Source organism: Camelus ferus, chromosome 1, assembly GCF_009834535.1.
Source record: "Camelus ferus isolate YT-003-E chromosome 1, BCGSAC_Cfer_1.0, whole genome shotgun sequence".
NCBI lineage: Eukaryota > Metazoa > Chordata > Mammalia > Artiodactyla > Camelidae > Camelus > Camelus ferus.
Genome location: NC_045696.1, coordinates 8,807,115 through 8,820,956, shown reverse-complemented (window position 1 = coordinate 8,820,956; position 13,842 = coordinate 8,807,115).

Here is a 13,842-nt window from a genome sequence, read left to right as displayed (position 1 = left end):
GCTTCAGCTGCCTTAGGTATATCTGAAAGTTTCCTTATTTTAACACATCAAATAAACAGCTATTGTGTCAGACAAATATATTGCTCAGTGTGGACTATCTGCTGTAACAAACAGCCCAAGATTTTTAGTGACTTAAGACAATCAAATTCTATTTCTCAGCCATGCCATGGATAAGTGCAAGACTTCTGGGGAGGGGGGCACTGTGCCTCTTCTGGTGGTGACTTCCACTCAGGCATCTTTTCCCTGAAGCTGCCCTCCCCAGGCTTTGTAGCTCTTAGCTGCATTAGTGAGTGGACAACAGCAGAGAGAGAGAGAGAGAGCCTGGAGAGCTGGGCGGCAGGTTTTAGGGGCCAGGCTTAGAAGTGCCATGCATGCACTCTGCCCTCATTTCATTGGCTAGAGCTTAATCACGTGACCCCACCCAGCTGCAAAGGAGACTAGGAAATGTGGGCTCCCTCTTACAGCAGGAGGATAAAGAATTGGGAATCTGAGAACACACAGCGCCCCTGCCATCCTTTGAATTTATGTCATGTAAATTTCCAGTTGGTAAATGAGGATACAATGACTTGAAAGATGATTCCTGTTGTTTTCTTACAAATATCCCTGTTTAGATTGTGCTGTGGACTTTGGGAGTCATGGTGTCTTCTGCATAAGGACTTCCATTATAACACTGACATTTCCTTAAGAGCTGAAATCTGTCCTTTAAAGCAATAGAGAGAGAGAAGCGTGAAGGGATGGAAACTGTAGTTAATTATCACATCTAGTCAATGTGCCTTGCACTAAATATATATATATATATACACACACATATATATACACACACACACACACACATATATATATATAAAACTATTAAACCAGATAATTGGAAGAAATAGCTGTCTTTATCTACATTCATGGAAACAGAGACCAAGCAGAGACTCATAAAAAGAAACCAAAAGCATATCTTTATCCAAAGTTAAATCCCAATGTATACCTTTCTAGAAAAGAAGGAACTGAGTTTTTCTTTTCCAAAGAGGACTATCCACTCTTTCATTTTTTAATGACCTTCCTCAATCTGAGCTATAGTATGTCTGGATGTTAATTGTCGAGTAGTCTAGACAGTGATGATATTATGACCAAGTTATGCACAGATAATCACTGTGTCACTGTTTCCGATGCTGCCTACACATATTGCTTCACTGAGCACACTTGGCATGTGTGATTACTCTCTGGATATTTATTTTCGCCATTTAAGTAGAGAATGCTTACTTAATCAAACCATCCGGTGAACCAAGCATTTTTTTTTTAGAATTCAAATGAAATATGAGAGTCTTGAAGCTAAAAGAAAAAAATAATATTAATGTGCCTCATATCTTTCTGGGAATGCTGGGGCAATCCACCCTATATTTTTCTTGCTTCATTCATTAGGGATAGATCTTGCACAGGTCCTTCAAATACTTTTACTACAAAACATTCCCATCCAGATCGGTTGTCTTATCCAAAGCCATTCTGATTAAAAAAGAAAAAAGAAAAGAAGACATGGGAATTTCTGGAGATGCCTTTTATTTACCTAGAATCAGGCTTTGCAATCTAGTTTCAGATTCCTACATGGCCCGCCTGGTCCAATGCACAGGTGGCATCGGACAACTCCTTTACTCTTCAGTGTATTCAGAATAAAATAGTTTGTTTTTTTAAAACCACCATCTTAATGAGGATTAAGGGTCATGATTTTGGGACATCACTTAAACCCACCTGAAGGAGGAAGACTTTGAAATCAATGCAGAAATGAAAAACAATATGGCTGGAAAGTGGGAGGATGTTCCAGACACAGTGGATAACAAGGTTTATTTTTGGCATGGAAAGAGAAAATGATCAAAGGGACCTGAAAGAAGTTTGTTTGGCCAAGGAAAAGGCATAGACTGGGAGTAGCAGGCAGACATGCGGACTTGGCGGGGTGGGGGGTGTTGATACAGCATGACTTGGGGACAGTGTAAGGGCTCTGCTGAGTGTTTTACAGGCTATTTCCACCAGTATAATCACCCCCTAAGGTCAGTGTTTTACCGAAAGAAGACCCCATTACATGAAAATCTAGGGCTGGGTGGGGTAAAATGGGCTCTTGCCCGCTCCTCTGACATCAGCCTGCTTGCTCGCTCACGGAAAATGGAAACAAGACATTTACGATAAATTTAAAATTCATCTGTGTAGGTACTGAGCTTTGGCATCTGGCCGGACAGGTGGGGTAGATTGAGAGGGGAGGGCAGTGACGGGGGTGCAATGGACAGCAAGGGGGCAGGAAGAAGTTTCTGTAGCCTACTGAAAGGGGTGGGAGCAGCTCATCCGTAACAAGTTTTCTTTGCTTCATAATTCTGAGCTGAGAAGCCAACTCTTCCCAAATGCACTGGGTCAAATTGTGCCCTCCCTCCAAAAAGAAAAAAAAAAAAAAAAAGACACATCTCCTTAGAACCTACAGATGTGACCTTATTTGGGAAAAGAGACTTGGCCGATGTAATTAAGTTAAGGATTTAAAGATAAGATTATCCTGAATTTAGTGGGAAACAAATCCAGTGGCACGTGTCCTTATAAGAGAAAGGCAGAGGGAGACCTGAGACCCAGAGACACGTGAAGAGGGAGGCAGAGACTGGAGCACTACACCTACCAGCCAAAGAGCAGCAAGGACTGCCGGCAGCCTCCGGCGTGGGCACACGCATGCTCGCGCACACACGCACATTTTGTTCACCCTTTCATCTGCTGACGAACACTTGAGTTGCTTCCGCCTTTTGGCTATTGTGAAGAGGCAAGGAACAGCGTCTCCTTCAGGGCTCCCACAAGACACCAAACCTTGCTGGCACCTTGATTTCAGATGTCTAGTCTCCAAAGCTGTGAGAAAATACCTTTCTGGTTTTGTCAGCCACCAAGGTTGCAGTAATTTTTTTACAGCTGCCCCAGGAAACCAAGACACCAAACGGGAAACACGGTCTTGCTTATTTCCCCACCTCGATGCCATCTCACCCTCAAACTACTTACATTTTGGCAAAATACATACAACATAAAATTTACATCTTAACCGTGTTAAGTGTCCAGTTCAGCGGCATTAAGCACATTCCGAAAGTGGTGCGGCCATCACCACCGTCCACCTCTAGAATTTTTCATCTTCCCAAACAGAAAGTCTTTACTGATTAAACACCAGCTTCCCATTGCCTTCTCCCCCTGTTCCTGGTAACACCACCCGGCTTTCTATCTCCATAGATTTGACTACCCTCGGTACCGCGCAGAAGTGAAATTACACAGCATTTGTCCTTCTGTGTCTGGCTCCTTTCACTTAGCAAAATTGTTCATCCATCCATCTGCTGTTGGACACCTGGGTTGCTTCCACCTTTTGGGTGTTGTGAATAGCGCTGCTGTGAAGATGGATGAACAGATATCCCCTCATCCTCAAAATCTTCTACTTTTTTCTCGTCACATCCCTGGAAACTCCTACATCCCTTCCTTTCTTCTAGCTGGCCTCATCCCTAGGCCAGGCTCCTTCTTCCTCAGTCATGCCCTTTCCAGGAGAGTTCTTGGCAGTGAAGACCACAGGGTTTCTACAGAGATACTGAAGTGAGATTTAGGAGCCGCCCAATGGCTAATGGAGGTGGCTGGGGCGGGGTCGTAAGCGGAGGCTAAGAGGCCTTATTGGCGTTGTATTTGCACATCAAGCACAATGTTTTTGCTTTAAAGTTACAGATCAAGAAAAATAGTTAAGTTGGTTAGAAAGGGTTACTAGTCACATTTTCTAGAAGATCAAGAAAGCATCAGTTGTCCGTGCCAAGGAGCATTATTACTGCCTTTCCTCGAGCTGACTTGAGACCTGTTATGGAGGCTTAAGCTGGATGCCTCCCCTCCATCCTTAACCCGAGTTAGTGGTAACCATCACATTTTCCATCCAGTAAAGAGGAGATAGAAGCAGTTACCCCAAAGACAACTGGCCCCAGCTGGGGTTCATCTAGGCAAAAGGATGAGTGGGTACCCTGCCAAGACTCACTTCACAGCATCCCCGCCAGCCCACACCCTCTGCCCTCAGGACCCACCGCACCCTTGCGTCACAGACCCATCCAGGAGTCACAGACAGAATATGGTATCTCCAAACATGTGTTTTGTGATTTAAAACCTCAAGCTACCCAATAACATGGGATATACACTGCACTCGAGCCAAGGACACACAATGTGAAATTTACTCTGTTTATTTATTCTTCCTGCTTAGTTTTTTTCCCCTCTGAAAATGAGAACTAGCTAATATCAGCCAATGCAACTCCCCAAAATAAAAACATATTATTCGTTTTCCCACTTTCAGAGGATTAAAAATTGTTTCATTAGCCTACTGTATGTCCTCGTGCTCGTGTGCGGCATTTTTATTTTGGGGGAAACGTGTTTTGCTGGCCCGAAGAACAACCTCACTCAAATAGCACACGTATTCCGTGCTCGGAATAGCAAAAGCTTACCTCCGAAGGGGGAAAATTCTAGCTTCTATTTATTTATACTGCTTTTTTTCCCCTCAACAATTGCTGTTCTCTGTAATTTCAATGTCTGTAAAAATAGCAGTTATATAAACATTAATGCATAAAAAACTATCATTTTGATGTAGCCTGCAAATCCTGGAAGCTAAACATTAAGGAATCATGAGATTTTTTTTTCCCCCTCTAAGCAAGAGAAGGGAGTTCACAATCTTTTTATCCCTAAAACATACAATTCAAAGCTTTTCAAGGTCTAACTGTTAAGCAAGCCTGAACTGCCATTAGTATTACAGTTTAGTGAATGTTCATTTTCCTTCTGCCTCCAATCGGATGAATCAGCCCTTACTTGTGACAGCCTTATATATTTTATTTCTGTATTTGCTGATTTTCTGGTGTTAAGCATGGAGTCTTCCTTTTCCTTTCAACATGAGTGTTCCTTTTCTAACCATAATATAAGAAATATATGCATCCAAGCTGGGCTAGCTTTGAAAAAAATTGTATCAAACAAATCCAACGACCTCATTGGCTTTCATAAATTCATAGGCTTGTGCCAACGTGGAAAGAAAATTCTGACATTCTGATTAAAAATTCTTTCCCAGGGAGGCTCACAAAGTTGTGATAAAATTGACGTAATTCTAGAAAGTGTTGGACCAACAGATAAAAAAAGACAAAGGGGGCAGGGGCGGTGGTAGAGAAATTTACAAAAGCCAGAGCACAGATACACTGTCTACCTGCGGGTATAGGACCCCCAGGCTGGAGCAGAGATCTCTCACTGGGTCAGCCTGCAGGCTGGCCTTGCATCAGAGCGTGCTGTCTTCCCTGGAAATCTGTGGGCTTACCTAGAACCACAAATTCTTAGGATGGGAATTTCTGAAAATTCCAGAAGCCCTCAGCCCCTACTATCTAGTCATCACATGCATTTAAGGAATCTTTACCTTCTGTGTGATGGCCCCTTGAACCCACATAAACCCACAGGACTGAGCCCATGGTCCCTGGTCGCTATAACACTTCCAGTAACCATTCATTCCACTTGCCTTCACTGAGCTTCCACTACGTGTAAGACACTGTGTTAAAATCCTTTACCCAAAAGAGTGGATAGTCTAATAGGAGGAAGACATGTGAACAGCACCCACAGGGTCTAGTGGTAGAGGGGAAAGCAGAACAACATGCAGAGGGAAGCAAGGGTCGGGGGCTGGTCTTCAATGGGGAAGTGGAGAGCCCTTCATAGAAGAGGTGCTCTTTGAGTTGGACCTTAAAAGATGATCAGGGGGGCAGCTAGTATATGAGGCAAGTGCGGCAGAGGATGGGGAAGAACAACCTGAAAGTTCAATGCTTGGATGCCTGGGAGAAGAGAAAATGAGCTTCTGTGCCCAGAAGTAAGGATGCAATGAGCAGAAGGAAAGACGACAGATTCCATGAGAGGCAGACTGGAGCCAGACTATAACCTGGTAAGTATTTCTTAAATAAATGAATGTATGAATACATAATTTTTAAAAAAGATTCTTCTGTCTTGGAAGTATTTACAAAGCAATGGTGAGTGGCATAAAAGAGATAGCTCTCTCTTTTTTTTTTTCTTTATTTCTTGGTGGCTGTTATGGACTGGAATGTTTGTGTCCCTCCCAAATTCCTAGGTTGAATCTGTAACCCCAATTCGATGGTATTTGGAGATGGGGCTTTGGGAGGTAATTGGGGTTAGATGAGGTCATGAGGGTGGACGCTCATGATGGGATTAGTGTTCCTACAAGAAGAGACACCAGAGAGTTTACACTCAGTGCCTCCCCTCCTCCCTACCATCATATAAGGATACAAAAAGAAGGTGGCTGTCTACAAGCCAGGAAAAGAAGCCTCACCAAGAATCAAAGTGGCTGGTACCTTGATCTTGGACTTCCAGCCTCCAGAATTGTGGGGAATAAATTTCTGTTATTTAAATCACCCAGTCTTGTCATATTTTGACAGCCCAAGCTGAAAAAAGACAGTGAGGCTATTTTTTAAATGATATTTTGAAATTGACAAGTCAGTTTTACACTGAGGATTTGGGAAGCAGAGTTACTAAGCAGCTAAATTATTTCAACAACTGAAAGAGTGACCTTCTGAGGACCACAAGGTAAGAGAGCACATTGTTCAACACTTTGGAAACTGTTTACAGGAAGAACAAACCTGCTAAAAGAGAACACCAATTTTTGTTGAAGTATGAAGTAGATGCACGAGAAAAGTGGCTAATTAAAATATATAAAGAAATAGTGGCCCATGTTCTTAGAACACAGGTTATTTTCCAATACACAGTAAAGGGGAAGCGATGAGACGTCAGTAAGTCATAAAAAGACATTTTGGTAGACAAAGCTGGTCTCATAAGAGCAGTTTCATGCTGTAAAGGAAAAACTCCTCCTGTGTCTCCTTTACTCTCACACTGTGACCACAAGTCACTTCGCTTCTGATGCCGTGTGTGTGGGTTACAAATCAGAAGTTCCCACGATCCCTTCCTTGGGTTCAATTAATTTGCTAGAGTGGCCCAGAAAACTCAGGAAACCAGTTTCCTCATTATGTGACTGGTATATTACAAAGCATAGTAAAGGCTAAGATACATAGGACAAAGCCCAGAAGGATCCTAAACCCAGGAGTTCTTGTTCCAGTGGAGTTGAGGATGCACCACCCTCCTGGCACGTGAAGATATGCCAACCTGTAAGCTCTCTGAACTCTGTAGCTCAGGGATTTTTATGAAGTCTTTCCATTGACATGATTGGCTAAATCAGTGGCCATTGATGATTGAACTCAACCTCCAGCGCCTCTCCCTTTCCCGGAGTTTGGAGGTGTGGAGGGGATTGGGTTGAAAGTCCCAATCCTTCAATCATGAGGTTGGTTCCCCTAGCAACCAGCCCCCATCAGAAGGTTACCTGCGGACTTTCCAAAGCTACTTCATTAAGATAAACTCAAGTGTGGTTAAAAGTTGCTTTTTATGAATAATGAAATAGTTCCTTACACCCTTATTGTTCTAATCACAGGAAATTCCAAAGGTTTTCCTCAGGAAAAGGGATGAAAATCAAATATATATTTCTTATTATAAATCACAATATCACACATTTGGTTTAACCTAATTCTAAAGAGTGATATTGCTGTAAGTAGAGTCTTAACATATGAGTTTTATGTAATTTATCACACTTCATAGCGCTAGAAAAATAAGCTATTAACTGAACACAAATTAGTCCTGAGAGTAGTTTTTTAGAATTTAACTGTGTTTTAAGACTGTGATAAATCAGATGATTAGTAATAAAATTGATAATTGTGAAATTAACACAATTTGATCTTTGGCTATAATTTATTGAATAATGTCTCAGTTAGTGGAGATAAAGTTTAATTTTTAAAGATTTTTGCTTTGTAATTGATTTAAGAGCACAGAAAACTGAATTTATATTAAAAGCAAACAATTATATTTTTATGTCAGTGAAAAAAAATATTTGTTGTTTTAAATGACCACAGGATCATTAAGTTACATCCTTTGTGGAAGATGAGTCCCAAGCCAGGGTTTTAAACTCTATTAACAGTCTTCCTCTTAATTCAGGATATTTTAGGAATGTGTTTTAATTTTCCCCACAAAAATATTATTCCATTCTCTAAATGAAACTTACTTTTTTTAATATATGAGAGAGTAAGGCCCTGAGCCAATCAAATCTAATTCTGTCCTGAAGAAAACATTTCAAATACACACACATCCACATGCACATATAAATGCGTGCACACACACAAACACTCACACACATACACAAACTGGCAACAAGAAATAGCATGCATTGATAGCTATTTTTTTGGACAGTAAAGGAAAAAAACCCCAAAGTTCTGATCAACAGTGACAATAATTTATAGAGATTTTCTGAATTCATTTTAATTTTTACTATGTTAAAAACCATTTAGCTCTTAAATAAGTAATAAATGCATGTGGAAAAATATAAAAGCAGAAGAGGACATGCTAAAAGCTGTCTCCCTCCATACCTCCTCAACTCCCCTGACTCCCCACTCTAGAGTTAACTACTGTTAGCGGTTTTTAAGAATCACCCAAAAGACATAGTCTATAACAACTTAGCGGCAATGACAGTGCTGTCCAGTAGAAATGTGCAACTCCTATGGGCAACTGAAAAACTTCCAGCAGCTCTACTTACCAAGTAAAAAGAAACTGATGAAATTTGTATTAAAAATGTATTTTTATTAGCCCAATATAGGCAACATGTTATTTCAACATATAAACACTATAAAAATATGAATGAGATAGCTTCCATTCTTTTTTCCTTCCCAAGGTTTTGCCATCTAGTGTGTATGTTTACTCACAGCACATCTCGATTTGGACCAGTCATATGTCAATGTAAATAGTAGACACTATACTGAACAGTAGAGTTCTGTAAGGTTCTGTAATAAATGACTCTTTAAAAAAAAGAATTTTTAAATGCATACAGTATACATTGTTCTTCATTTTCTTGCTCTTTCAGACTTTGCTGCAGAGTTATAGACATGTAAGTACACACGTTACATAAAAACTAGAAAACACAGAGAAGAAAAATTTAGATAATCTATAATCTTTTTTTGGAGTTTTCGTACCGGTGCAAGGACAGTTCCGAAGCTTCAAGAATAAGTATATAAAATAAATTAAATTTTAATCAAAGACTCAGAGGTCTTAGTTGTTTGCCCAAGATGTCATTCAGTTAAAATTCTTATTGTGAGGTGAGGGAATTCACTAGTCAGTAGTAAGTATGTATTTTTTTGTTTGAAATGTGAAATTTCTCTCTCTCTTTTCTTACCATTCAAATGGAGAGCCAATAGAGACCATTGTTTGGGGCTTTTTTCAGAATCACATATTTGATATCTCAAATAAGCACTGACATAATCATCATAACAAATCAGAACTTTGTTGGGGTCTCTTTTGAATTAATACAAAGGGGTAGATTTTTTTTTCAATGCTTAAGAGACTGAAGTCCTTTTTTTTTATTGAAGTATAGTCAGTTTACAATGTTGTGTCAATTTCTGGTGTGCAGCATAATGTTTCAGTCATACATGTACACACGTATATTCCTTTTCATATTTTTTTCATTAAAGGTTATTACAAGATAATGAATATAGTTCCCTGTGCTATACAGAAGAAACTTGTTGTTTATCTATTTTAAGTACAGTATTTTTTTTAAATTTTTTATTGAAGTATAGTCAGTTACAATGCATCAGTTTCTGTTGCAGTGCATAGCATAATGTCCCAGACATGCATATACATGCAAATATTCTCATATTCTTTTTCATTAAAGTTTATTACAAGATATTGAATATAGTTCCCTGTGCTATACAGAAGAAATCTGTTTTTAATCTAATTTTGTATATAGTGGTTATCATTTGCAAATCTCGAACTTCTACCCTGTTTCCTCTTTGGTAAACAACCATAGGTTTATTTTCTATGTCTGTGGGGAACATTGTTAACAACTGTTTTCGTTTTTTGTGTTTTGGGGTTTTTATTAGTTTTAGGGTTCTTTTAATTTGTTTTGTAGTGGAGTAGGAGGTCACACAGTACATTTCATTGCCCAAATACACACGTTGCCTTCGAAAACCAGGGTAAACAGGCGTATTCTTTGCCTGAAGCCAATTTCTGCCTTCATACAGCTGTGTTTGGATATGTAGATATGGTACAGAAATTTGGAAAATTACCATGTGAAATTATTGTTTATCTTTTCTTCTCAGGGGAACAAAGTTTTAAATAAGCTTTTCATTGAAGAATAAAAATCTCAGTGTCTAGCTAACTATGAAGTTATAAAATCATGGGATTCGGGCCGCAGAAAGAACACCAGGCTGGAAGTCAGAAACGTTCCCTGTCAGTCCTCACTGCAACCAGGGCGAGCTGGTGGTGACCCGGAGGAGTTCACACTGCCTGCTGGGCCTCAGATCTGCTCCATGGATTAGGAGGGGAAATCAGAATTTTTATACCTAAAACAATCCCACAATTCTTCTTGCCATACTTCAGGGTAATGTTTTTAAAACCTTCCTTTCAAAAGAACTATTTTTAATCTTTAGCCTTATTTTACAAGTAAATGTGTTATTCACAGAAGAACCACTGGATACAATTTTTCTAACGTACCCTTATGGTTTATAGTCAAGGTAGACAAACTATGATTTTCAGGGCCAACTGTTTTTGTATGGCCCTTGAACTAAGAATAGTTTTTATATGTTTAAATGGTTGGGGGGGAAAAAACACAGCCAAAGAGGATTTCAAAGCATACAAAAAATATTTGAAATTCAAATTTCAGTGTTTATAAATAAAGTTTTATTGGAACTCAACTGCACTCTCTGGTTTCCTACTGACTGTGGTCGCTGTCATGCTGCAGAGGTCAAGTTGAATGGTTGTGACAGAGACCCCAGGGCCCAGGGAGCCTAAAACACTTTCTATCCGACCCTAGGGGGAGAGAGTTTAACACCCTTTGATTTATAGTATTTGAAAACAAGTAGAAATTTGCAGAAAGACTATGTAAAGTTTATCAAAGCACTTAGAATATGCAAGGTACCGCACTAAGTGATTTGGTTGATTTTTTTTTTTTAAATACAATCAGCCCCAGATTTGGGGATGAGGACACTCAGGTTTGCCCACGACATGTCCCCGCAGGCTTGCCGCACCACAGGGAAGCGGTAGAATTTGACTCCAGGTCTCTCTGATACAGAGCCTGAGCCTTCAGCCTCCGCTCCAGAGCACTCACCTTCCTCAGTACGCCACTCAAAAGACAGGGGTCCTTCCCAGCAACACATAAAGTCCAGTCTGCACTGGGGATTACCAACAAAGTGATGCCTTCAGGACTATGAAAAATAATGCAAGTTGGCATATTTAACTTGAATCCACCCATCCACAGAATGTGTAACAATGCAAAAGAGGAAAATTGAAGTTCATTATCTATTCAAAGTAGCAAACAGTGCATTGCCACATTGCAGAAACAGAGCCGTCTCCTCAGCGGTTCCAAGGAGCCCACCGATGGGTGAGCATTCATTCATGACCGAAGCGTCACTAGCAGAGAATAAAGTTAAAAATAATAAAGACAGCATACTGAGCCTGGCATGGAACTAAATGATTCAGCTTAAAGCTAATCGTCTATTGTGAGATTGTATCCTCTCAAATTTTTGGTGTAAAATATATTCTCTGGCATGAATAACCATGCGATACCATTGGCTTTTTTCCTTAATAGACTTACTTGGCAAAATAAAATGGAGACAACTCTATTTTGGTCCTTTGTCTGTTTTTTTAATGTCTTGGTCTGTGGAATCTTAAAGTCTGGGAACCTCTGGTTTACATGACCTTTGACCTAATAATTTGACTTCTAGGAAATGATTCTCTGGAAATAATGTGTGATGTAGGAAACAATTGGGAAATAAAAATATACACTGCAGCATTATTTGTAAAAAGCCAAATTTTAAAATAAAATTATGGGATGCTTAAATTATCATATGACAGTGTAGTCAGATGAGGAAATAACACGTGGTCACCAAAAATCTCTCGTCACATCTCTAGTGACATGGGAAATGCTCATGTACAGTGTTAAGGGGAGAAGAAACAACACACTCGTTAAGTATGATGGCAGCTTTATGAAAATTAAATGGACAATCATAATAGATGAAAAAGAGCCTAAGTGTATTTACAATTGTGTGTTCTGTTCAGATGAAGAATATTTTCTTCAACTGTCTTCTTTTCCAGCTAGCCTGGCTTTTTGTCATAAATAATCATGATTCTATGTGAAATCTTTGTTTTTTGGCCCCTTGCCTTTTATTTTCTCTTCCATTCTTCTCTTCCGTGTGTCCTCAAGGTCAGTGTTTTGGGAGAACTCGAAATGCTATTTTCTGCAGCGTTGACTCTGCAGTGAGCAGCCTGTGGTGAAGCTGCTCCTCCTCTGTTTCACCCTTCCTGTTCCATCTAGGTATCTGTTTATGTCACTGTCATCTCTGCACAGCCCTCAGCTGCTGTTTCAGAGTGACCACATATCTTTGCATCCCAATTGCCAAATTACGTTCTTTTGGCTACCTTGGTAAACAGTGTTTAGAAGGCTTCCTCGGGCTAGGTTCCTCAGAATGACATGTGTTTCCTCTGGACCATGAGTGATTTTTGTAGGTTGTATCTTACCCAGTGTATTCCTCCTAACCGAAGAGAGATCTCCACAGACACCGTGTTTGCTGACAGGAATAGGTGGGCCTGGCCCCTTGCCCCCCTCACTGTCCACATGGGGGTCAGCCCCTCTCAGATCAGCCGCCAGAGGACTGGGTGATGTCAGGCCCTGTTCCCAGGGCTCAACTGTGTCCCTTATTGTGGGTCTGCTGGACTAAAGTGGGATCTACCCCTGCCCTGTTGGGGTCTCTGCTGCTGTGAACCAATGATGACAACAGATTCCCTCGGCAGGAGGCACCAGACCGCTTGGTGTCCACAATCAACCTCTTTCATTCCATCCCCACTGTAGCAGGTTGAATTACATCCTCCAGAAATTCACATGGTGAAACCCTAACTCCCAGTAGCTTCAAATGTGAGCTTCTTTGGAAATCGGATCATTGCAGATAAAATAAAGTCATTAGGTGGACCCAAATCCATTATGACTGGTATCCTTATTAAAAGGGGGAAATTTTAATACACACACACACACACACACAGAGAACATCGTGTGAAGATGAAATTAAGGATCAGGTTGATGCTTCGACAAGCCAAGGAACCAAAGTCTTTCACCAGCCACTAGACGAGAGGAGAGGGCTGGAACAGTTTCTCCCTCACAGCCTAGGAAGGAATCAAACTTACTGACCCCTTGATCTACAACCTCTGTTCTCCAGAACCATGAGAATAAATTCCGGTTGTTTAAGCCACTCAGCGCTTGGTGCTTGGTTACAGCAGCCCTAACAAGCTGCACACTCACACAAGTCCTTCCAGCCTCTGTGATCAGGCCTTGGTCACCCATGGACTTGTCTTTCCCCAGCTCCACCCCCCTCAACTAACACTCAAGCCATGTTAGGAGTGCCTCCTGGTTCCTTCAGCACGCTGTGCTCTGCCTGGAATCCGCCCCTCACCCTCACTCTGACTGACCTTCCACGTACAACACAGCCTGGCCATGCTTGTCCTTCCCTGACTTGAAGATTCAGCCCAGAAGTCCAGGGCTGGGTTAGATGCCTTTTCTAAGATGACCAACCAGCTCAGTTTGGCTGGGAAGAGGTTTCTGTATTTTTAGCACTAAAACTAAGAGAATCTTGGGCAAACCAGGACAAGTTGATCACCTCACCTTTCTCAGCACTCCCATAATTTCCTACACAAATCTTTCTATAAATTTTTTCTTCATAATCTTTTATTAGGGTGATCTGATTTATATTAAGATAATCTGATCTGATCAGACCC